Source organism: Tachyglossus aculeatus, chromosome X1 (assembly GCF_015852505.1).
Source record: "Tachyglossus aculeatus isolate mTacAcu1 chromosome X1, mTacAcu1.pri, whole genome shotgun sequence".
Lineage (NCBI taxonomy): Eukaryota > Metazoa > Chordata > Mammalia > Monotremata > Tachyglossidae > Tachyglossus > Tachyglossus aculeatus.
Window position 1 is genome coordinate 36,801,808 of NC_052101.1, and position 24,529 is coordinate 36,826,336.

The window sequence follows — 24,529 nt, forward strand, 5'->3', positions numbered from 1 at the left end:
GAATTTTACTTCCAGTTCTGCTGCTTATGTGCTGTGTGGCCTTGGGGAAACAGCTTACCCACTCTGGGTTTCAATGTTCCCGTTTGTAAAATGGGGAGAACAACCCCTTCTTGGCTGTGTTGTTGGGAGGTATAATTCTGTTTTCAGGATATGTAAACATTTATATTTGAGGCTTGAATAGTAATGATAAATTAGGCCTGTTTCCCTCCTGCTTTTTCTACCTCTAAGAAAAAGATGCACTTCTCCCTTTTTCCACCCACCAAATCGGGAGAGTCGTCTTTTAAAAAAAAAAAAATCACCTGGGTAACTCTGCCCATAATGACTTCCTTGCTTAATGAGCAAAGTCGATGCTGCTTCATCTCAGCATAGCCTAGTGGATAGAGGATGGGCTTGGGAGTCAGAAGGTAATGTGTTCTAATCCCAGCTCTATCACTTGTCTGCTGTGTGACCCTGGGCAAGTCACTTCACTTCTCTGTGCCTCAGTTCCCTCATCTGTAAAATAGGGATTAAGTCTGTGAGCCTTATGTGGGACAGGGACTGTGTCCAACTAGATTAACTTGTATCTACCCCAGAGCTTAGAGCAGTCCTGGCACACTGTAAGCGCCTAACAAATGTCATAATTATTAATTATTATTATCTGCATCCTCATGGCCACAGGCACCCTAGGGGTTAACACCCATGGAGAAACAAAGGCAAGACAGATGGCTCACTTCTTGCCAAAGCCTCACCCAGCTCCAATCAACTGCTTTTTGCCTTGGGACTTTTTCTGCACTGCCTGGCCAGGGGTTGCAGCCCCCCTCTCCTCCACCTCCCCCCTTTCTCCAACACATACACCACCCTGCCCCTCCTGGGACTTGTGCATCAAGAAGAGAGGGAGAAGCAGGAAGCAGACCCCTCTCCACTCCACACACACCCATCCCCAACCAACCCCACCACCACCTCAGCCCCTGTTCTTTTTTTTAAAAAAATGCTGTTAAGCACTTACTACAGGCATAGCGCTGTACTAAACTCTGTGGGTAGATTCCAGATAATCAGGTTGGACCCAATCCCTGTCCCACATGGGGCTCCCAGTGTTAATCCCCACTTTACAGATGAGGGAACCGAGACCCACCCAGAGAAGTGACTTCCCCAAGATCACCCGGCAGCCGGGTGGCAGAGTTTGGATTAGAGCCCAGGCCCTTCTGACTTTCCAGTGCCTAGAACAGTGTTTGGCACATAGTAAGCGCTGAACAAATGCCATCATTATTATTAGGCGAGGCCTTTGCAGTATCCACTAGGGCACGCTGCTTCTCTGGTTGCTTTCTTGCAGGATTCTCTCCCACTGTTGGGAAAACTCGGGATTTCATGACAGTCCTAACTAATCTCTGGGCAAAGCGCTGCAATTACCTAGCTCTGAGGTTTGGGCTCCTGCCCGCCTCTGACTAACCAGTTTTCTTGGGCAGAGGGATCAGGCAGAACTGCTCTTGCTCCTCCTCCTCCTCCTCCTGCTGCTTTCCTCCCGCCCCTATCCTACCTCTCGGACTAGGACCCGCCTCCCCCCAGCAGTTCACCGACTGCTTCAACCTGAAGTTCAGGAACTCAGCTCAGCAGCGTTCCCCTCCCGGAGGGGTTTCTCCAACCTCCTTTTTGGAGATGGAGCTTGCTGGCATCCCGAGGCCTGGCAGCCAGACAGGGGGTCCAGAGGGGACGAGGGGTGGTCGCTGAACTCCGGAGGAAAAAAGGTAAGCGAGCCCTGCTCCCAGCTCCTGCAAATTCAGCCGGAGTCCAAGAGCCCAGGGCCCACAATTGCGCTTGGGCCCTCCCAAGTTATCCCCTGCCTCTAAAGTAGCCCACCGACCAGTGTCCCTGGTCGGCTTCGGAGCTATCCACTCTCCTTGGGACGGTCCCAAGGTTCAGGGGGTCGAGGCTGTGAGCCCACTGTTGGGTAGAGACTGTATATGTTGCCAACTTGTACTTCCCAAGCGCTTAGTACAGCACTCTGCACACAGTAAGCGCTCAATAAATACGATTGATTGTGGCAGAACAAACTAATCCAGGACCAGCGCGCCTTGGGGAAGTTTTCGGTCCTAGCACTGTCCCTTGCTGTCGCTCATCCTGCTGGGTTTAGGGGAAGGGCACCTCCCCTCATCGATGGTGACCCGGAGAATTAGGGAAATGGTTCTGCTGCCCCCGGATGCGAGCAAGGTCAGCGAGGATGTGTATAGGACCGGTGATTTATTTAAGTGCTTACTGTGTGTCAAACATGGTTCCAAGTTCTGGGGTAAATGCAACTCAGGTGGGACACAGTACCTGTTCCACAGCCTAAGTTGGAGGGAGAACGGGTCTTTAATCCCCATTTTACAGTTTAGGAGACTGAGGCCCGGAGAATAATAATAATGACGATAGCATTTATTAAGTGCAAAGCACTGTTCTAAGCGCTGGGGAGGTTAACAAGGTGATCAGGTTGTCCCACAGGGGGCTCACAGTCTTCATCCCCATTTTACAGATGAGGTAATTGAGGCCCAGAGAAGTTAAGTGATTTGCCCAAAGTCGCACAGCTGATAAGTGGTGGAGCTGGGATTTGAACCCATGACCTCTGACTCCAAAGCCCGGGCTCTTGCCACTGAGCCACGCTGGAGAAGTAAAGTGACTTGTCCATACAGCAAGCAGTTGGTAGAACGGCCATTAGAACCCAGGTCCTCTGACTTCCAAGCCTTTGCTCTTTCCACAAAGCCATGCTGCTACTCTGTGGTTAGTCGCCCATGTGGTCTTGTCTGCGGTGATTGTGTAATGCCGACCTTGTGGAGGGGTTGCAGTCAGTTTAATCTTGTTACCTATCAAGCCGTGGCGTGAGAGACTCCTTAGGGGCCTGGCAGTGCAGAACATCTGGATATTTGTGCACATGTCTGTTCTTGTCTATGCCTTGTCTCCCCCGTTGAACTGTAAGCCCTTTGTGGTCAGGGACTGTGTCTTCTGTTTCTGTTGTGTTTAGTACAGTGTGTGACACCCAGGGGGCACTCAATAAATACCATTACTACTACAACTAATTAGTACACTTATTAGGGAAGGTGGTGTGTGGGGACTAGTTTGCCATTTTGTTTCGGAGCTGGGTTGCCTAATGTGTGTGTGGGCGATAAATGCCCGAAAGGAATGTAGACTGAAATGTCTGTATTGGTGCAAAGCTGAAGATGACAAGCAGCAGCAGGATGGAAAGAGCACAGGCTAGGGAGTCAGAAGACATGGGTTCTAATTTTGACTCTGCCTCAAAAATACCATTATTATTATTTTTATTAATAAGTGCTTACCAGTGTGAAGGCTGAGTTTCCTGATGTTATAAAGTACCAATATAATCAGGTCCCACGTAGGGCTTACAGTCTAAGGGGGAGGACGAACAGGTATTGAATCCCCATTTTGCAGAGGAAGGAACTGAGGCACAGAGAAGTGATAGGTACATTTGGAGGGGGGAGGTTAGAGCCCAGGTCCTCGCTTTTTCCACTAGGTTACACTGCTTCACTTGTCTGCTAGGTGACCTTGGGCAAGTCACAACTTCTTTGTGCCTCAGTTTCCTCATCTGTGAAATGGGGATTAAGACTGTGACCCCCATGTGGGACAGATACTGTTTCTGACCTATCTTGTATCTACCATAATGCTTAATCCAGTGTCTGGCACACAGTATGTCCTTAACAAATACCATTTAAAAAACCTGCCTGTAGAATTATTACTATCAGTGTTTCATCTCTGTAACCCGGGCTGTTAGTAAAAGGAGAACATGAAGCTACCATTTTCCAGGAGCTCCATCCCCTGGGATCAGATAAGGCTGTCCTTAAGGGGGAAGAAACCAGGGGGAGGTGAGCCAGGACAAAGTTTGGCAGGCCATTGCATTGGCTATCTACTAATTTCATGTGCTATCACAGAAAGTACATGCACCAGAGTTCCTGTAAAGCCCCAAAATATGCCAGAGATTTGACAGATCTTCTCTCTGCCTTCAGTTAAGACAAGAAATCACAAGCCAGTCGACCCCAGTTAGCTTGGGGGATGAATGGCAATAGCCACTTTATATTTACAAGCCCCCTCCTCCTCTGAGTTAAAAAAAAAAAAAAAAAAAATCCCATTCGGAATTGGGTTCAGGTGGGAGAAGGGAGCCCTACTGCTGCAGGAGGGCTGATGAGATGCCAGCTGCAGCTTTCTACTCCGTGGTTCTGTGTCCCTCTCCCTTCCCTTCTCCTCCTTTTTGCCCTGCCGTGAAATTCAGAACTTAAGGTTTCAGGGTCTCCTGATGGAAAGGCAAGCAGGCGGCAGCTGGGGGTTAGGGGGGTGCTAAGAAAAGGGCCAAGGGAGAGCCCTGTAGTGGCCTGAGGAAAAGGCTTTGGACCCAAAAGTTGCGTCTCTTGCTTGATACTGAGGCATGGGGGTGAGGAGAGAGTCTAGAGCTGACTGGGGTGTGACTGCGCTTGGTATTGTGCAGTTCAATACCAGAAATCAATGGGGAAAAGGGATAGTGGTCCAGATTCAGTGGTTCTGGGGGGTTTGGGGGGTCCCTGGACATTAGGATGTCTAAGGGGGTAATCCAAACTGCCTCTTCTCTGCCCTACCTTCTCCCCTCTACCCTCTGCCACCATTTTTATCTCCTCCACAGTCCCCTTTCTGGGCTAAAAATGCTCCCAACAGTGTTGGGGGTGAAGTGGGGACATGGCCCTTGTGCTCCATGGATATCTAGAGTGGGCAGGAAGGAATGGGAAATGCTAGGCTTACTCTGTCCTAAGTCTGCTGGAACCTTAGTCTCGTCTTGCCCATGAACATGTGTGGGTGCATTGACGTACATTTGTGTGTGTGTGTATACAGAGGCCAAGGCTGCGAAACACTAGCCAAGGCAGAAACTGGCTGGGCCTCCTGTTTTGTCCTCTGGGTGGTCAGGGGACCACCCTGATACCCCAAGTCACAAAGGTGGGAACGAGGAAGTGGGAACAGGTTCAAACAGCACAGGGTACAGATATAAAAATTCCTGCAAACTGCAGCCACCATGCAGGGGGGAAAAGCTATAGTTCTCCCTTTATTTTCTGGGAGAGAAATTGAGTCTTTGGAAAGAAAGGCAAAATAGATGCAAACCTATTTTTGTAAGTGATCTGATTTATTTTATAAATTTAAGACCCCAAAATGTTTTCTATTCAAGTAAGGAAATTGTCCTTTTGAGCCACTTAATGAAATTTTCAGTGATTAATCCCTGAAGTTTTCCTTAAATCACAATTATAAAGAACTATGAATGTGCAACACCTGGGACCGATTTTTCCCACGGGAGTCCCGGAGGCACAGCCTTGCCCTTTCAGGGTCCCCCTAAGAGAACACAGGCCTTCTCCTCTACGTGTGCCTGCTTCAATCATTGAACTGCCAGTTCAATGCATCCAGTGGCCCAACCGATGTTAAGCATTTTTATGGCAGCTTGGGATACCCTGGAATGGCCAGGGAGCACCTGCTCTGGGCTACCCACACCCAGAGTCCAGGGCAGTCTAGTTCCTGGTTTGGGAGACCTGCCCCTCTTGAGCCTGAACCTCTGGCAGATCAGGAGCCCCCGGAGTGTCCCTCTCCCCTGAGGACTAGCAATGGGCTACTTCAGGGAAAGCAGCCCTGACTGCATAGGGACACTGCCAAGAAGCTTCTTTGATGGTAGCATCATGGCCACGTGGGTATGGCAGTCATGCCACCCTCAAATGGTGCTGGAGGGTCATAGGGTCCAGGCATAGAGGGCTGATAGGCAGTGGAGAGTTCATATTTCTTCTCCATAAACCTTCCATGCACTTGCCCTGAGCCTTCCTCCGTCTATCCATGGGGCAGAATGGGACTCATTAGCATTTGTAATTATTGTTACAGCAGGGGTACAAGCTGCTGCCTGCACCCTAAGGTGCCCAAACATCTCTTTAATTGTTCCCGTGGTATCAGAAATAAAATCAAGTTGAAAATAAAACCTGCAATCTACAAAAGGAAACTTGTATTACCTGAGCTTAGAAAGACTCTTCCATATAGTCAGTAGTAAGAGTCCAGAAAGGAGAAACATACATTTTGAGAAATTAGCTCAGAAAAAAAAAACTGCAAAGCACAATTCAAATAATATTTGAAAGCCCTAACTTTCTTGGGGGGAAAAAAGCCCAACAACCACCTTTAGTCCACATAACTGTTGATTTGCCTCCACTACTGGTTTTTCACTTATCTACTCATCTTTGTCCATTCCTATTATCAATTACACCTTTGTTTTCTCTCTTGTATACGATTATGTCCATCTGCCTCCTGTTTAAGATTATAAGCTTCTTGAGGACAGAGAACATCTTATACTTTTATTGTGTAGAACTTTCCCAAGTTCTGTACAGGTTTCTGTACAGAGGTGATAGATGCTAAATAAATTGACGAGCATGTCATTCATCATTCTAGACAAAAATATATTAAAAGCTTTTTATGTTTTGCTGGAAGTTATTTTTTTCCATTAAAAGCAAAGCAAAAGGACTTTACTTTCTTCACTACCCCCTTGCCTTTTTCTCCTTCTGTTCTTCACATCTCTATTTCTGGGAAAGGCCTGGGGTCTTTCCAGCCACTAGGAAGCTCCGCTCATGTGTGGCAAGCAGCTTCCGCTACGGCCTATGTTCCCATGTCATTTGGTCTCCAAGTGGAAACACTGCTATTCAAACTAAACACCCACAGCATGCAAGGTACAGGAACTAGGATACATGACCCTGCCCTACTTATAAAACACTTTTCATCACCCTCATCATCAGCCTCAGCATTCTCCAAGCCCCTTGTAAACACGAATTTATTAACTCTTTCATCATTGCCATGGGGATGAATTTAATAGGTCAAATTGACCTCAAAGAGTTTAAATGGGAAATCTGTGCACTGAGCTACTTTATGAGGCTGTTGCCTTGAACCCCTGGGGGGAAACAAATGGGGGAAATAGAGGCAGAGGTAGTTAGCCAGCACCCCAGAGCATACCCACATCTGGGTCACAATTAGAGCCCCGGGATTCCTCACCACAGCTCCCTTTACTGGATGGCATTCTCTACAGTGGTAGACAAGATGTATTAGGCAAAACTCTGGAAGACAGATTTATTTCTCAAACATCTGGAAATTCCACAGGTTTATTATTAATAATAATAATAGTATTTGTTAAGCACTTATTACGTGCCAAGCACTGTTTTAAGTGTCGGATTTACCCAAGTTCTAGAAAGCTCCTTGAAAGCAGGGATCATTTTTACCAAACTTATTGCATGGTACTCTCCCAAGTGCCTAGTAAAGTGTTCTACACATAGTAAGTGCTGTCTAATTGGCATTGATTGATTGATAAGCACTGTTAAAAGCAATTCATCCAGATGGTCAGCAGGTGATAGTGTCTGCTCAGCGCCTGCTGGGAGACTTCACTAAGGAGGCCGTTGTCCGGTTTTATACGAGACAATCCAGTTCTCAGCTGGTCTGTTCCCTGTCTGATCCTGTTGCAGCCCCAAATGTGTTTGTGTCCGGTATTATTTCAAACTCCAGCCTCACCCTCCTTTGGCTCTTGCCACGATACCCAGTGATCATTCATTCAATCATATTTATTGAGTGCTTATTGTGCGCAAAGCAGAAGGGGTGTATATATATATGTATATATGTTTGTACATATTTTTTACTCTATTTTATTTGTACATATCTATTCTATTTATTTTATTTTGTTAGTATGTTTGGTTTTGTTCTCTGTCTCCCCCTTTTAGACTGTGAGCCCACTGTTGGGTAGGGACTGTCTCTATATGTTGCCAATTTGTACTTCCCAAGCGCTTAGTACAGTGCTCTGCACATAGTAAGCGCTCAATAAATACGATTGATGATGATGATGATGATGAAGGGGTGTCGTATTCATGAGGACCTGAGAGGGGAAAACAGTGACTAGAGAAAGGTGGAGTCTGGGTTCCCCCACTCCCAGAGAAATGTCTGAGGTTTTAGCGGACTTCTGCAAAATGTTCCATGAGACATCATGCTCTGTTGAGTGCTCAGCAAAATGCCTGTAATGTCATGCGTGTCTGCAGGTGCCATCAGCAGCTATCCTAATCTTCACTGAAAATCATGCTATGTTTGATTAGACAACAAATAACATGTTCGGTTGTAAAATTTAGCTGTGTACATATGGGTCTCAGGTGCTCTACTCAGCTGCCCCTGGCAGTCTTCCTTTTCCTCTGTGGAGCTTTCCTTCTTAAAGGGACATTGTTCTAGCTGCTCTTGTACTTCTTTAAGTTTGGGATTACAGTGATACCCAAGGCCAGATGTTCCAGCCTCTGCTTCCTTTCATACCACTACCAAAAAGCTACCTGACACTTAATTGTGAGAAACCCTACTGAGGAAAATTCTGGAAGCAACTGCTACAGCAAACACAAACACAACCTCATCTTCCCCTCCATAATAATAATAAATGGTGGTTTTCGTTAGGTGCTTACTATGTGCCAAACCAGCCCTAACTGTTGGGGAAAATACACACTAAACAGATCGTACACAGTCCCGGTTCTGCATGGGGCTCACAGATTAGAGGAGAGGGAGAATGGGTATTGTATCCCCATTTTACAGGTGAGGAAATTGAGGCACAGAGAAGCTCAATGACTTACCCAAGGTCACACAGAAGCCAAGTGGTAGAACCAGGAAAAGAACTCAGGACATATGCTGAAGTCTAGTTCATAGGGGAGAAGAGGCTGGGATAAGGACAAGGATGTATATATATCAATCATTATATAAAGTATATAGTTGTCCCTTAGATTTGAAGAAGACACCACTGTTGGTGACGTTAACCTATGACTGCCTGTGTGGATGGAAAGGCCAACACGGAATCCACAGTTCTGGCCTCATTGGGTGCTCCACATTGGGTATCCATTTATCAGCAGAAGGGAAAAGAAGGATGAACAAAGAGGAAGGAGGGGTTGACCAGTTACTCATAGAAATGCAGTATCTGCACAAGTACTCTAAACCTTTGAACATGAGACCTTCAGGAACTTTCCAAAACTTCCGCCCAGTGCTCTAGAGCAGTAGTCCCAGGATGTGTCTGTCAGGTCTCAAAGAAGGAAGGTTACAAGAACCAATTTTCCCTGCAATTCCCAAAGTCACTGTGTGACCCAGAACCTCCCAGAAGACTCCACTTCATTACTCAGGTGGCTGGGTGAATCAGTGATTTTGGGTGTGATTAAGGAATGGTCAAGCCTCTGATATTATTTACTCTTCAAGAGCAGGGACTCTGTCTCTAAAGTAGATTTTGCAGTGCCACAGTATCCAAAGCAGCACACAGAGTGTTCACCCAAAAAGGAATGCTAGTAACTGTGGTAATAACTTCCCAATTCTGGGAGTGTGTTGGGGAATGTTAGGTATGTGTTCCTTGAGACTTTAAGCTCACGATGGGCAGGGAACGTATCTACCAACTCAATTGTATTGCACTCTCCCAAGCACTTAGTACAGTGCTCTGCACACAGTAAGTGCTCAATAAATTCCATCGATTTGATTGATTGAAAGAAGCAGGGGAGAGACTGGAGCTAAGCTGCCGGTTTTGTGGGGCACCATTTCTAGTTAGAGACTGAAGGAGCTCCTACCCTGGGAAAGAGAGAAAGGAGTAAATGAAAGCAGTAGGTATAATTGTTCTCTAGAGAAGAGCGCCTAGGTCTTGCAGAAAAAAAAATTTGTTATATTTCTTTTTTGTTCTAGTGCCAGTGGCTGTTGGCTCTGGTGCAAGATAAACAGGACCATGCATGCCAATTCTTTTGTAATTTGTGTGTGTGTGAGAAAACCTATAAGTGTATAAATGTGTACATATGTGAATGTGGCTTAGGTGAATGTGTGTGTGTAAGTGTATCTATGCCCCATTGCCAATGGTGGTGTTCTTGTCTGTCTGCACCTGTACAGCTGATTTCTTGGCTGACTCCACTCCAGGACAATGGGGATTCAAAAGTCAAACAAGCCTTTCTGAGCACCATGTGCCTTATTGTCCTTAGGGCAAGTGGAACTGCTGAGCCCTGCAGTTTTCTAGAGTCTTGGTTTTCCTTGGCGTGGGTCCGGTCTTCATTGGTTGCTGAGAACTGTCTCCTTCCTGGTTGCTGGAGAGGAAAAACGTTTCATCCGAGAGCATGGTTGGTTAGGGGACACAAGGTTGTTTGCGGGGGGCGGGGGTTTCTGATGCTTGGGATTTTATTTTGAGGCTTCATACTATTTATTACACAAAAAAAGGTTGTCTTTGTACTTTACATGAATCCAGGGAGATAGGTAACACATGTGTGTACTTATGGAGATGCTGCTGCTGCTGCTGAATATGAGGCTGAAATAGATTGGGTGAGGTGCCCTTGTGAATCTCTTAATGGATTGGAGGCAGAATCTGGGTCCTTGGGCCCAGAGCCCCAGATGTCTCTCTCAATTACCATGCCAGGCTTCATGTCCCTCCATCAGCAAAAAGGGTAAGCCCACATTTCCTGGCTTTGCACCTGGGAGGGAGTGGTCAGCAGGAAAAGCCAAGGAGTGCTGGGGCTGTTGAGACATCCTCTTCTCCCCCCGGCCCCTCCAAAAAAACCCACCAAAAAAAGCAACAAAAACCCAGCAACTTCTTGGAGTGGGAACAACACGAGCATCAGAGTCTATCTCAGACGCACCTTTCATACATTCAGATGTTGGGAAGTTGTGCAGTTGTGACTACTGGACTCTGACAAAATGGTGAAAAACTTGAAAATATTTCCTTTAGATACAGTTCACTGTAGCTCTTAATTCTTTCTATTATGGCCCTTGTTTCTCCAGGTGCTTTGCTGTTTTTATCGTGTGAATCTTTCCTCTTGTTTCTGTTGCCTAATCCTCTCCCCCACCTAATACTTAGACTGTGAGCCCACTGTTGGGTAGGGACCGTCTCTATATGTTGCCAAATTGTACTTCCCAAGCACTTAGTACAGTGCTCTGCACACAGTAAGCGCTCAATAAATACGATTGAATGAATGAACTGTGAGCTCCCTGTGGGGCAGGGAGCTTGTCTGAATTATCCTCTGTGCTTTCCCCTAACATTTAGTACAGTGTACCTCACATAGATTTCGTTCGATAAGATTGGAAGAAGGGAGGAAGGGACAAAAAGAGGGATGAGGGAGGATGAAGGATTTTCCCCACCTTCATCTGGCCCACCCGCATACAGCACAGAAGCCCCGGTCTCAGTGAACCCCTAGGATCTCTGCCATGTTCCCGCCTTGGAGTCCCAATCCCCAGTTTGAGAAACACTGGCCTAAACAAACCCTGTGCCCAGACCTAGAAATAAAATAGTTTCAGTGTGGTGTATGGTGGGTAAAAACTTATAAATCTATTTTCAACATCTGCCAAACATAAGAGGATAAGATTGAAAGATTGGCTGATACTGTAAATCTCAGCCTGAGGCACATCTATGTCCCAGCGTGTGCACACGTACAGATCTGCTTAAAGAACTTTGCCACATGATACACAGAACTGGCTCATTTTTATTTTTGGCCTGAAATTAGAGGTTTAGAGGATGCAGTCCCAATCCCACACCCTCTTGCAGGTGAGTGTGGTGGTCCTGTGTGGGGAAGGCTGGACAGTAAGCCTTGGGAAGTTCACTACCCACTACATTATGGCGGTGTCAGTGCTACTGGGGTTGAGGAGCTCAAACCCAAACTCTTGGAGCCCCCCAAGAAGGAGCGGTTGTGCCTGCCAGGCTTACAGCCTGGCAACTTGTTGCCAACTTTTACTTCCCAAGCGCTTAGTACAGTGCTCTGCACACAGTAAGCGCTCAATAAATACAATTGATTGATTGATTGATTACAGCCAGGTTGTATGAATGGTCTCAGCTCTCTGATGTTTCCAGGGTGAGATCACATGAGGAAAAAGTAGCCAACTTAACCTTGGACTTGTTGTCTTGGGTTCAGTTCATCCTGGGCGCCTCTTTCTCTCTTCTAACTTCTGCTTCTCCCTGCCGCCGTCAGCTGGTCGTATCCATTCAGCATTTGCTATGTGCCAAGCACTGTGCTTTGTGCTGGGGTAGATACAAGAAGCAGCATGGCCTAGTGTAAAGAGCCTGGGCTTGAAAGTCAGAGGACTTGGGTTCTAATCCCAGCTCTGCCACCTGTCTTCTGTGTACCTTGGGCAAGTCACTTAACTTCTCTGGGCCTCAATAACTTCATCTGTAAAATGGGGATTAAGATTGTGCGCTCCTTGTAGGACAGGAACCGTGTTCAACCTGATTAGCTTGTGTCTTCTCCAGCACTTAGAACAGTGTTTGACACTGAGCACATGCTTAACAAATACTAGTAGTAGTAATAATAGTAGTAGAAAGACCACAGAGCCGGGAGTCAGAGGACCTGGATTCTAATTCTGACTCTACCAAATGCTTTGCTGTGTACCTCAGTACTTCTCTGTACCTCAGTTCTCCTGTTCTTCCTCCTATTTAGTCTGTTGAGGCCCATGCAAGAGAGGGACTGTGTCCAACTTAATTCACTTCTATCTATCCCAGACCCTAGAATAGTGTTTGACATATTGAAGTGCTTAACAAATACCATTTAAAAAAAGAAGTCAGACACAATCTCCATTCCACATAGAGGGCTCACAGTTTGAGGGGAAGGGTGAACAATTATCGAGAGAAGTCAAGTGACTTTCCCAAGGTCACCCAGCAGGCAAGTGTGGAGCTGGGATTAGAACCCAGGTCCCCTGATCCAGATCCATGATATGTGGGCAGGAAATGTCTGTTTATTGTTACATTGTAATCTCCCAAGCTCTTAGTACAGTGCTATGTACATAGTAAGCACTCGATAAATACAGTTGAGTGAATGAATCTCCACAAGGCCATGCTGCTCTCCAAAAGGGATTTCTGCACCCTTTCCTTTGAATAAGGGGCACCAAAGAGTCTTGGGCTGTCCCTGGCTCCCCCCAGGATGAGGTGGCCCAAAATAAACCACATCCCAAATTTGAACAGAGCACGATGGTCCATTTGGGTCCGACCCCATTACCTCTCAGCAATTCCAGCTAGCTCCCCAGGATACCCAGATGATCCTGGAAAAAAAAAAAAACTTAGGCTTTTCAAGCCTCTTCAGTGTTTGGAACTGCTTCTCGTGTGTACATACTTTAATCTATGTAATTACCAAGGATTCAGAAATCTTCCCAGCCCCTCTTCCACTCCTCCCTCAACTCTGGTTGGTTCAGTTTGGGGACCCAGCCAGGAAGAAAGCCTGGCTGGACTGGGTGAGGCAGGGCTCGGCTCCAGCCCCGGTGTCAGCCAGAAGCCCTAACGGAGGGGAGATGCATCCGGCAGAGGCTGAGGGTAGGGGGGCGAGAGAGAGGCTGCAGGGGGGTGGTTGGTGGTGAGTTGGGAAGGGAACAGGGGAGGGCCCGCTCTGCGCAGATAATCGGCTTTGTCCCTGGGGTCACCCGGCAGCAGCAGTGCTGGGAACAGAGCTCAGGAATTGCATGCCTTCCGCCAAGATCAGAATGCTGTTCTCACTTGCCCCGACCTGCTCTCCTGATGTGCTTTGTCCCAGGCTGTCCCTGCTCTGCGGCTGTGGCTCTCAGCCACGGGGGACACCTGGTGGGTGCCCCCTCCTTCCCCTCACGCCCCGTAACATGAGAGCGATGGCCTGCCGGAGAACGGGAGAGGGACGCTAGGAATGTGGACGAATGGGGGTGGGTTGAGGCGGCGAGGTGTTCGGGCATCATTGAGAAGTAGCGTGGCTTAGTGGATAGAGCATGGGCCTGGGAGTAGAAAGGACTTGGGTTCGAATCCTGCCTCCACCACATCTCTGCTTTGTGGGACCTTAGGTAATTCTCTTAACTTCTCTGTGCCTCAATTACCTCATCTGTCAAGTGGGTACTACGAACGTGAGCCCCATGTGGGACAAGGACTGTGTCCAACCTGATAAACTAGTATCTATCCCAGCACATAGAACGGCGCTTGGCACGTAGTAAGCACCTAACAAGTACCATAATTATTAGCGTGGCTCAGTGGAAAGAGCACGGGCTTTGGAGTCAGAGGTCATGGGTTTGAATCCGACTCTGCCACATCTGCTGTGTGACCTTGGGCAAGTCACTTAACTTCTATGAGCCTCAGTTACCTCACCTGTAAAATGGGGATTAAGACTGTGAGCCCCACCTGGGACAACCTGATCACCTTGTAACCTCCCCAGCGCTTAGAACAGTGCTCTGCACATAGTAAGCGTTTAATAAATGCCATTATTATTATTATTATTAATATAATCTTTCAGATCTCAGGCCCTGTCCCATTTCTTCAGAAGGTTGAGCAGAGGCTGGATCAAAGTGGATCCATAAGAAGGAAGATGAAAACCAGCTAGTCATCTAGACTGTAAGCTCATTGTGGGCAGGGGATGTATCTACCAACACTGTTGCAATATACTCTCCCAGGCACTTTGTACAGTACTCTCCACATAGTAAACGCTCTGTAAATATGATCGATCGATATTAACTCGCTTTGTGAATGAAGGTAGAGCTGAATCTTGGTTTCTCTGATGTCATCTACAGAAGGATTGGGGTCAGTCAGTCAGTGGTATTTGTTGAACACAGATGGTGTACTCTGTACTAAATGCCTGGGAGAGTTCAGTATAGTTGTAAGCATTATTCCTGCCCTCAAGGAGCTTGCCATCTAGTAGGTTTTAGGAAGGGCTAGTGGGGAGAACCCAGGACTAAATCCAGCTTGATCCTTGGTTGACTCTAGGAAGGGACAAAGGGATTCTGGGTCAGGATTTCATGATTTCATTTTCTTTCCTGGTGGACCCTCTTACAGCTATTGTTTTTGAATACTGATGCACTGCCACCCTGTGCTGTGTGTTGAACAGAATGGTCAATACCATGACACAATCCAACTTTCTGTATCATCCAACATCCTCCCCACCCACTCTTATGCTCCCCGTACCGGTGATATGTTTTAGTGTCTGTCTCCAATGCTGAATCGTAAGCTACTTGAAGGCAGGGATTATGCCTTCCAATTCTATTGTATGCTCTCAAGTGCTTAGTACAGAACACACAGTAGGTGCTCAAATATTATAACTGATTGACTGATTGATTACTTTGTAAAAGTTTCCATCCCAGAGCGGTTCCCATATCAGCTGTACATCCCAAGTACAAATACCATGTCTGCTCACTGAGGTTTTCCCCAGGAATAAAAAGTATAATCAATCAATCGATGGTATTTACTGGGTACCGAGTACTGTACAAAGCATTTGGGAGAGTACAATACAACAGAGTTGGTAGACACATTCTCTGTCTGCAGAGAGCTTACAGTCTAGCAATAGTGCCATGCACCAAGGCCCAGGGAGGGTTAGTGGCTTGCCCATGGTCACCTAGAAAACCCTGGACCAGGACTCATCATTGATTAATCAATCATATTTACAGAGCACTTAGTGTGTGTACAGGGCACTGGCTCCGCCCTCTAGACCCAAGCTTGCCTTCTCTCCCTCACCAGCCTCCCTCCATAAGGTGGTAATGACATCATGTCTGTTGGGTTCTCTCGTAAGGAAGGGGTGAGATGAATAGAAATTATTCTTTCGTAAGGAAGGGGTGAGATGAATAGAAATTATTCTTTTTATTCTGATGTTGCCTCAAGTTGCAGCATGAATTCCATACAATGTGAGTGCATGGAAGTGAGGGAATGTCAGTGAGATGGAGAAGAGCTGAAAGTATGGAAAGATCTGGGGTAGGGAAGAGGCATGCAGAGGGGCATGGGAGAAGCTACCGACTTCTACGTTGTTGAGGAATAAAGTCACAAAAGAAGGGGCTGGATCATATGGTCTGCAAGCTGCTAAGTGGGGTCCAAGTCAAAGGATGATTTAAGCAAGGTGCTCAAGATTTTTTATATGGTATTTGTTAAACTGGGTACTTTACTAAGTGCTGGGGTAGATACAACCTTATCAGGTTAGACCCAGCCCCTGTCCCACATGGGGCTCACCATCTTAATCCCCATTTTTTGGATGAGGTAACTGAGGCACAGAGAAGGGAAGTGACTTGCCTAAAGTTACACAGCAGACAAGTAGTAGTAGTAGTAGTAGTAGTAGTAGACAAGGAGCCGGAATTGGAACCCAGTTCCTTCTGACTCCCAAATCTGTGCTCTAGCCACTAGGACATGCAGGTTCAGGTTTCAGATGGGGCAGTTTATTAGGTCTCCCTTCCCGTCCATCCCTCTCTCCCTTCAGAAATAACTTTCCATCTTCTCCTGGGCTCCACCTTGGAGACATCTCTCCAAACGAGCCCTCCACAATGGCAGGATGGAGTGTACTGGATTGCTGAAGGTAGGAAAGGATCTTGAAGGTTCTCTAACTCTAGGCAGGAGAGAGCCTAATCCACCCAACACTGAAGGATGCCTCTTCTGAATTATAAATCTTTTTGGATAAAGACTACCCCCTGCTTGGTGGCCTATTCCAAAGCTTAATCACCAGTTCTCTCCTACAGCCATTTCGATCCTCTTTCTCTGTCAAACGGAGGAGATTTGAGCATATGTCCTTTCCATGGGGTGAGGATCTCTAGGGCCAGAAATCAAGACACAAATCCTTGCTCACTGTGCCTTAACTGGTGAGGGCATTGTAACCAATCAGTGGTATTTATTGAGCGTGTACTGTGTACAGAGCACTGGGGTGATGAATGATGATGATGATGGCATTTATTAATCACTTACTATGTGCAAAACACTGTTCTAAGCACTGGGGAGGTTACAAGGTGATAAGATTGTCCCACGGGGGGCTCACAATGAGTAAGATGAATAAGATGGTATCCTGCTAAAGTTTGTTGAGTCAATCAATCCGTGGGATTTACTGAGTGACGAACACTGTGCTAAGCACTTGGGGTAATGCTGTATAGGTGACATATATATTGTCTGCCTCCCAGAAACTTACAATCTAATGGCTCCTGCACCTCTGGCCATCTTCCCCTCCCTTTTAATTCAATCCATCAGTGATAGTTATTGAGTGCTTACTGTGGGCAGAGCACTGTACTAAGAGCTTAGGAAAGTGCAATATAACAGGGTTGGTAGACATGTTTCCTGCCCACACTTCTCTTCAGGTTGCTTCACCTTTTACTGTGATAAGGGATTAAGATTCATATTCTCCTCCTCTAGAGTGTAATCTCGTTGCGGGCAGGGAACTGGTCTGCCAACTGTTGTATTCTCCCAAGTGCTTAATACAGTGCTCTGCACACAGGTGTTGCTCAATAAATACCACTGATGTTGATTTCCCTGCAAACCCTTCTGGTTGTGATGCCTTAGGGAAAATAATTGTTTCTTAAAGAGAACAGGCTAGCAAACAGATCACTGCAAAGCCAAGAAGTAGATTAGTCCTACTGTATTGTAACCCTCCTGCTGACTTGCTCCCATCTAGATACCTGGGAGGAAGCAGGATTGGAGATGATCAGGGCCCAGGGGAATGGATTGGTTGACCTCTCATGATCCCTCCCATCACGGCCCCTTATTTATCAATAAATGGTATTTATGATTCTTTGATTGAATACTTGTATCTGGTTCTACAATGACTCCAGGCTCCCTGTCCAAAATGAATTCCATCACCCACTCAACTTGGGAAGCAGTATGGCCTAGTAGACAGAGCACAGGCCTAGGAGTCAGAAGGACCTGGGTTCTAATCCCGGCTCTGCCACTTGTTTGCTGGGTGACCTTGGGCAAGTCACTTAATATCTCTGCGCCTCAGTTCTCTCATCTGTAAAACGGGGAGTAAAACCGTGAGCCCCATGTGGGACAGAGGCTGTGTCCAACCTGATTAGCTTGTATCTACCCCAGCATTTATAAGAGTGTTTGACACATACTAAGCATTTAACAAATACCATCGCTATCATCATCACTTAAAAGCAGGACTCTGGGATATAATTTCAGAGCTGCTTGCTGCTTCTGTTACTGCTGCTGCTGTTGATTTATCACTAAAGCAGGCGGTAGCTATTAGCTGAATCCCCCATCCTGCCCACTGCTGTAGCCTAGGCTCTTGACTTGGCTCCTCCTGTATACAAGAGGGAAACCATGCTGGGGAGCTCTTGTGTGTTTCCACGGGAATCATGCTGTCGAATACATATTTCATGGGCTTGTCCAGGGTCAGTCCTTGGGACGGGGAAAGTGGGGTGGTGAATGGATGAACTCCTGGCTTAGCACTCACCAATCCATCAGTCGTATTTATTGAGTGCCTACTGTGTGTAGAAAACTGTACTAAATGCTTGGGAGAGTACAGAGTTGGTAGACATGTTACCTGACCATAAAGAACTTACAGTCTAGAGGAACTGCTTTAGAGAAGCAATGTGTCATTTGCCTGCTGGATGACCTTGGACAAGTCACTTAACTTCTCTGTGCCTCAGGTGCCTCATCTGTAAAATGGGGATTTAGACTGTGAGCCCTGTGTGGGAGAGAGACTGTATCCAACCTGATTATCTTTTATCCACTCCAATGCTTAGTATGTTGCCTGGCACATAGTAAACATTTAACAAATACCACAGTTGATATTATTGGCCTCATCTGTAAAATGGGGATTAAGACTGTGAGCCCTGTGTGGGAGAGAGACTGTATTCAACCTGATTATCTTGTATCCACTCCAATGCTTAGTATGTTGCCTGGCACATAGTAAACACTTAACAAATACCACAGTTGATATTATTATTATTATTATCATCATCATTGTTATCATTATCTCATTTCTGGGCTCACCCTTCTCTCTTACCCGCCTGATCATTCCTGCTCCTTTAGGATAGCTTAGACATGTTTCTGCGTCCAGCTCCCCCCAACCCTACACAAGCAATCAATCAATCGTATTTATTGAGCGCTTACTGTGTGCAGAGCACTGTACTAAGCACTTGGGAAGTACAAGTTGGAGACTGATCTCTGGTGATTCGGGCTCCCCTGACTTTCTTGACTCCTTTCCCGACCCTTGCTCTTTATAACTACAATAAAAACCAGCTCTGTCATTGTAACGGATGCGGCTCAAACTTGCCTACCCTTTCATCTTTCCTCCCTTCAAACCTGGAGCATAGCAGCCGCCGGGCTCAGTCATTCAGAGCTGAGTGAGGGAGAAGTCTTTCTCCAGATTCTGCAGGAAGGGGTAGAGGGAGTTGGGAGAGGTTGAAGCAGGGAGTATCTCAAACAGTCTTGTTGTTCTCTTAGAGCAAACAGAGCCAGAGGTATTGAGAAATATAGTACAATAGCGAGCTGGTTATCCAAACTAGTTCCAGCAATCTAAAGTTTGGTTAGCCCAATTTAATTGAGCTTGTCTCTTTGGTACAGGAACACGCTCAATTTTGTTTGGCTCTCGGAAGGTTTTTTGGGGTTTTTTTTTTTTTTTTGGTTATCCCAACTCTCCTGTGTTCAGAGCCACTCATTTGGACATCTGGATTTCAGATGTTTAGCTTCTGTCCTCTGTCGAAATCGGCAACTCTGGGTCAGGATCTCCATGGGTCCTGCTATTGTCACTGCCATTGTGTTTGAACGTTGGTTGAGTGTCCCCAAGATGTTCCCACGCTGCCAGTGCTGGCAGGTTGCTCGGGGCACACAACCACACAGTCCTGGCTGTGGAGGAATGGAGGAATGGTCGTCTAACTGATTTGATGGCAGGGGTCTCTGCATTTCTTCCTGTTCCTTGATTTAGACACTAAAGCCATTCCCCTGTCTGCCTGCTGGGCTGTTTGTTTACCTGTCATCCTCCCGTCAGCCTGGATTCCATCATCAGGACCTCACCTAGATGCCAGGAAAAGAAGCCAACCTGAGAAGGAGATGCTGTGCGGGGGCGGGAGGGGAGTCATGAGCCTTCCATTGGTGCTCAATAAGTGCTCCCCTTCATCCTCTTCCACGTGGGGAGTGGCAGTGCTAATAGGCAGGTGTTTGGGGGAGGATTTCCCCTCACCAACTCATATGGATGCCAGCCAAGCCAATCCAGCAACATACTGAGTCAACCCTCCCTTCCCTGTCACTTCTCCCTGCTGTGTGACCTTGAGCAAAGTACTTGGGTCACATTCACTGCTGGCATCTGTATGAGAAAATCAACCAGATATTGCCGGCCTCCAAACACAGTTATCCAGATAGAGAATAACAGGTGGAAGGTTTTTGATTTTTTTTTTTGCCTGAACCACCCAGATAATGGAGTTCAAAGTGAATTTTTTATCCTATTGATGTGTAGACTTATGTAGTGAGGTTGAGAAGGGAGATAAAGGAGTTTTAGGGTATTTCTAATGCTGTTTTAGGTGCATTTCATTTGGGGTTTATTGCTCTGAATATGGGAACTTGGGGTTCAGGGAAAGGTCCATATTCTTGAGTTTTGACACTCAGCCTTTTGAGGTGTTGAGTGTTTGAATCTTTCAGTTTATGGAGCTGGGAAGAAGGCAATCACCAACCTACCCAGGTGCCTCAGTTCTCTCATTCCTCCACTTATCACTTCCCACCAATGACAGGATGGGCTCTGAACTCCCCTGCCTAAAGACTTACTAATAATAACAATCATAATCATAATAATGACTGTGGTCTTTGTTAAGCCCTTACTATGTGCCAACCACTGTTCTAAGTGCCAGGGTGGATACAAGAAAATCAGGTCAGACCCATATAGTCCCTGTCCTATATGGGGTTCACAGTCTAAGAAGGAGAACAGGTACTTAATCCCAGTTTTGCAGATGAGGAAATTGAGACCCAGAGAAGTTAAGTGACTTGTCCAAAGTCATACAGCAGGTAAGGGTGGAACCAAGATTAGAAACCAGGCTCATGCTCTTTCCATGAAGCCACACTGCTTCTCAGTACACCTACTCAAATCACTTAATGATGATGATGATGGCATTTATTAAGCGCTTACTATGTGCAAAGTACTGTTCTAAGTGCTGGAGAGGTTACAAGGTGATCAGGTTGTCCCATGGGGGGCTCACAGTCTTAATCCTCATTTTACAGATGAGGTAACTGAGGCACAAAGTTGTGACTTGCCCAAAGTCACACAGCTAACAATTGGCGGAGCTGGGATTTGAACCCATGACCTCTGACTCCAAAGCCCGTGCTCTTTCTACTGAGCCACTAATATACACCCACTCCCATCCTCAGTCTTGGGATGTATTCAACCCAAGTGTTAGCTGAACCTAGTGTCCAGGTTTGGGAAGAGGAGAAATAACTAACTGCATAGGACGCTATTCTTCACACACATTGGGCTGGCCAAAAAGCTGTTAGGATGTGAGGCCCATGAGGGACAGTGACTCCATCTGATTCGATTATCCTACATCTACCCCAGAGTTTAGCATGATGCTTAGCATATAATAATAATGACAATTGTGGTATGTGTCAAACACTTAACATGTGTCAAGCACTGTATGTAGAACTGAGGTAGATACAAGATAATCATGTCCCACATGGGGCTCACAATCTAAGTAGAAGGGAGACCAGGTATTGAATCCTCATTTTGCAGATAAAGGAACTGAGGCACAGAGAAATGACATGATTTGCCCTCAGTCATACAGCAGGTGAATGGTGGAGCCAGAATTAGAACCCAGGTCCCATGACTCCCAGGCTCTTACTCTTTCCACTAGGCCACGTTGTTTCTGGTTAAGCACATAGTAAGGCTTAACAAATATCACTAGTATTATTATTATTATTATTATCCTGACTGAGGGTTCACTGGCATTACCAATGACTACCATGAGGATGTTTGTAAATCAGCATGGTAGAAAAGGAGAGGAGGATGTTTGTAAATCAGCATGGTAGAAAAGGAGAGGAGGACGTTTGTAAATCAGCATGGTAGAAAAGGAGAGGGAAGCTTGGGCTAAGCAGTTATTTCCCACCAAGTACCCTCTCTCTTCTGACTAAACTTCCCTTCTTGCCTGCCAGCTGAGGTAACAAGCATTTTGGGGTGGGAGCCCAGGTGCAGATAGGTAAAGGCGAGTGCAGGGGGGAGGGCTGGGAGCTCCCAAAATAAACTCCTGAAATCTGGAATCTCACGTGAGGAGGCTTGGAGCTGGCCGAGGGCACACAGCAAACTAGCGACGGAGCCAGGTTTAGAACCCAGGTCCTCTGACTCGTGGGCCCATGCTCTTTCCACTAGGCCATGCTGCTTCTCATAGGGCCTCGAAAATTCCTCTCAAGAAGAAGAAACCTGGCATACAGTTATGGGCATAACTAGTTGCATCAGATCAATAAAACAAGAACGAAGGTGAATTGCCCAGTGAGTGACAGTTTGGCAGAACTCTGAGCTTGACCGAGGTGATGGAATCATGCGTGTGAAACAGTCATCTGAGAGCCCCACTGTGCATCAGAAATTTAGCCAGCGACTCTACCCTTCCCTCAGGGTGGGCCCAGGAGGCAGTGGCACTTACTGAGTGCTTGTGGTGTGTAGGGCACTGTACTAAGTGCTTAGGATAAGATGGCCCTTGCTACCCAGGTTACTTCATCCTATCTGCCCATTTGTTTCCCTAACCTCAGTTTCTTACTCTCCCCACTGTACCCATGCAAACCTTCCTTTGAAGGATCCCCTGGAGTTTGACCCTCCACATTCCCCGAGAATGTTGTTCACAATTAAGGTTGCCCGTCAGCCTCCGTGGAGGTGAGCACAGCCCTGCCTGTTTTCCTCTCTCCTTGTTATTATTATTATTATTATTATTGTTGTTGTTGTTCCTACCTCCATTACTAATAACGTGAATTTATAGAGCGTCTTTCCTCCAAGGGCTTTCATAACATCATCTCATTTATCTTCCCATCCCTAGGAAGCCAACAGAGGCAGATATCATTAGCCCTATTTTACAGACTGAGAAAATGAGGCTCAAAGAGGTTAAGTGATTTGCAGAAGGTCACCCAGTTTAATCAGTGGAGGGGCCATAAATCAAGTCTCCTTGTCCCCATGGCCGATCCACCACATTCCTCTAACAGCACTACCTCTCCCGGGGTTTCTGTTGCACTTACTTTTCCATTTTTGCAATTGATAAATGGTTCATCAGCATGGGTGGGTCTGCAGGAGTGGGAAATTGAATGGGAATTCACGCCTCACTCCAGCAACCCAAAGGAGTGGCATTGGAACAGTTTCCCCACTTGCTGATCATTACTCTCAGGGGGAATGCTGGGTGTGTGTTGAGGGAACCAGTTGCCCAGAATACAGTTGCTCAAGGCATGGGTTGGGGGTGAGGGGAGGAATACTTACGGTGCTGAGGGAGGCAGTCGACTACTTACGGTGCTGAGGGAGGCAATCCTGGGGGAGCTAGCTGTGATGTGCCCTTTGATTTCCTGCCTCCATCTTACCCTTCATTAAGCATCTCCCAAAGACCTGGGGAAAGAAAGTAACTCCCAGCCTCTCGTGGCTCAGTGGAAAGAGCACGGGCTTCAGAGTCAGAGGTCATGGGTTCAAATCCTGGCTCCGCCTCTTGTCAGCTGTGTGACTGGGCAAGTCATCTAACCTCTCTGTGCCTCATCTGTAAAATGGGGATTAAGACGGTGAGCCCCCCGTGGGACAACCTGATCACCTTGTAACCTCCCCAGTGCTTAGAACAGTGCTTTGCACATAGTAAGCACTTAATAAATGCTATTATTATTATTATTATTACTGTTCCTCAAGGGGAGAACCCAGAGTTGCAGAGGAGCAGTTTCCTAGGCCATGTCACAGTCCCTGGCCCACTTGGGGCTCACAGTCTAAAGGGGAGGAAGAACAGGTATTTCAAACCCATTTTACAGTTCACAGCAAGTAAGTGGTGGAGCCAGGATGAGAATCCAGGTCTCCTGACTTCCAGGCCTGTGTTTTTTTTTCCACCAAGCCACCCTACTTCTCATTGTATTTGGAAGTGAACTCATAGTGAACAGGGGCCCTACCTACAGTGAACAGCACCTACCTCTGTGGTATAGAGTCCAGCTGTCCCCATTCATTAGCCCCAGCAGAAGTAAGAGCAAATTCACTAACAATAATAATAATGATCCTGAATCAATCATAGTTATTGAGTGCTTACTGTGTTCAGAGCACTAAAGCACCTGATGATATTAGTTGTGATATTTGTTAGTACTTACTATATTCCAAGCACTAGAGGTTGATCAAATTAGACTCAGATCTAGACTCTAAACTCCTTCTAGATGGTAAGTTCCCTCTAGACTGTAAGCTTGATGTGGACAGGGAATGTTTCTGTTATATTGTACTCTGCCAAGCACTCAGTACAATGTTCTGCACACAATAAATGCTCAATAAATACTATTGATTGACTGACCGACCTGGGTTTAAACAGCTGAGAGATGGATAACTATTGTGCTTCCCCAGAGGTGTGGGGAGGACTGCCAGCCTATCTCCAACATCCTTAGAGGCCCAAATCAGATCTTTCTGCTTACCAGGCCCGAGCCCCACCCCTTCTGTTTCCCCTCTAAAAGCTCTGCCCACCTACTGCTCCCACACCGGAACTAAAAGTTTACCCTGCTGGGTTCAGGTTTGGGAATAAATTTGAGAGAATTAGGGGGATATCCAGGCTATGCTCTTTTGCTTGCTTATTCTTCTCTCCATCCTATTCCTAGCAACCATCAGAGCATAGGTGAATGGCTTGGGTCTCAGCCCCCTCAATTAGGCTGTAAACTCCTTGAGAACAGGGTCTATGTCTGACTGTTACATTCTCCAAA

General features: G+C 46.5%; 1 protein-coding gene across 2 annotated transcripts in view; it reads left to right on the plus strand.

Moving 5' to 3' along the window:
• The first annotated feature begins 1,571 nt into the window (after nucleotides 1–1,571).
• Nucleotides 1,572–24,529, plus strand: part of FAT2 (FAT atypical cadherin 2) — a 105,954-nt gene continuing 82,996 nt past the window's right edge. For both annotated transcript variants that reach the window (XM_038772090.1, XM_038772089.1), the window contains exon 1: nucleotides 1,572–1,721. The gene's annotated coding sequence lies outside the window, so the exon portion shown is untranslated. The remainder of the gene's footprint in view (nucleotides 1,722–24,529) is intronic.